We start from the raw sequence: 1,876 nt of genomic DNA, 5'->3' as shown, positions 1-1,876 counted from the left end.
GTATATTGAAGTATCAGTAGTCTCTCTTGATGTTGGTCTCCCAAGCCCCAGCATTTAGCTGCTGCCCTCACAGAAGACTTCCATCAACAGAAGGTTTTGTCTGCTATTGCTGCTGGTTGCTTTCAGCCATACCTCTAAAAAGTTGTCAGTGGCTCTCAGTAGCTGAGCTTTGTGATAGTCCCTGTACCAGCCTCTGGTATTATGGGCTCTTCAGTAGTGATGTAACATTGCTACAGGGTTTCCAATTCACCCTTAGTGACAGAAACAGTTAAGTAATAAGTAAAAGACCTTTACTTCTTCTTCAAGGAAACCATTCTATAAAACACCAGCTAGCTTACCCATTCTAATTGCCTATCTTTGATTTAAGCAAAATTTAGGAATTAAAATTGGTGTGAGATGAGGTCAGAAAGACCCACTGAGTCTCAATCCAATGAATTGGAAGAGATTGAAAATCTAGGCATCACCCAGAAAGGCTGCTACAAAATAATCCACAGATAGAGCAATCTTAGGCCAAGCCAAAGAAGTCCATTACTAAGAGTGGTGTGGCAGGTTTTCTATGGAAGACTTTGTTTCCCTCTAGTAATGCTCTATATAGTGTGAGCAATGGCTGCGTGAGGCTGTGGTTCTGTCTCTTTGATTTTAGTGTCCTGGGTCTGTGTTCATATTGTCCTTTTTTTTTGTGGCTAATTTTCTCTGTGGGGTTAGTATTTTTCTATACAACATGACACTGGGAGTAACATTTTTAGCTGTGTTTGCCAGGAAAATTCCCTTCTTGGAATCCAAAGCGAAATCAACACCACACTTTGCAGAGATATAGATGGTAGGATTCTTGCAGTGAAATGTCACCCCAATTACCCCAGAAAGCAGGAGCCCTGTTGTTGCTACTTAACCACTTCTTGCCCATTACTGTTGCAGGTTGGCTCCTTTCACACAAATTACCTCAGGAGATCTTTCAGACGGGTCTGCCGTTACAAGAGCATATATTATGATAGGCTATCACCTGTTTATGTTGTACTTGTCTCTCTAAGACTCTTGCTTATTTTTAACATTTGGTTGGAATTTCCACTGTAGGATTACCATGGGGAAAACACACACACACACACACACACACACACACACACACACACACACACACAGCTCTTGTGAAAGCTACTCTGAATTAAACTTTTGGAACATTTAGACTTAATTTTCCCCAACCTCCACCTGGTTCGCAGGTGAGCTTGCGTCCAAAGTCCCACAGTGGCAAAATGCTTTGAGTCTTAGATTCTCTTCCCTCTGTACCCTCTCTTTCCAAAGTTACCAGGCTACACTAAATTTCACGCTTTGCTGTGTTGCACGCTTCCTGAACAGTCTAGCTCCCAAGAAGAGAAAAGAAAGTTGGGCTATGTAAACACACTTTTTCTTAATATAATGTAAACATATAAAATATATAATATAAATGGAATCATACAATATTTGTCCTTTTGTGTCTGGCTTATTTCACCAACATAATATCTTCAAGATTTACCCATATTGTCTATGGCCATGCTACCCTGAACAAGCCCAATCATGTCTGATCTCGGAAACTAAGCAGAGTTGGGCCTGGTTAGTACTTGGATGGGAGACCACCTAGGAAGACCAGGTGCCGTAGGCATAAAAAATAAAAAATAGAAAATAAGAGATCATAAGCTGACAAGGTCCTTGCAATCTGTGAGGTCAACCAAGGGTTACCTTGCCTAAAAAAAAAAAAATTTACCCATATTGTAGCATGTATTAAAATTATATTCCTTTTTAAAGCTGAATAATGTGCCACTGTACGGATAGCCCACATTTTGTTTATTCCCCTCTTTTGGCTACTGTGAATAGGAATCTTATAAACTTTCATGTACAAGTTTTT

The 1,876-nt window shown here is 40.0% G+C and overlaps 1 pseudogene; it reads left to right on the top strand.

Annotated features, from left to right (window-relative positions):
* Nucleotides 1–1,514: 1,514 nt before the first annotated feature.
* Nucleotides 1,515–1,633, top strand: LOC120592804 (uncharacterized; annotated as a pseudogene).
* Nucleotides 1,634–1,876: the final 243 nt, after the last annotated feature.

Source organism: Pteropus medius, unplaced genomic scaffold, assembly GCF_902729225.1.
Source record: "Pteropus medius unplaced genomic scaffold, Ma_sr-lr_union100, whole genome shotgun sequence".
Taxonomy (NCBI): Eukaryota; Metazoa; Chordata; class Mammalia; order Chiroptera; family Pteropodidae; genus Pteropus; species Pteropus medius.
The sequence above is the reverse complement of the archived record's forward strand: the minus strand, read 5'-3'. Positions and strand labels throughout refer to the sequence as shown.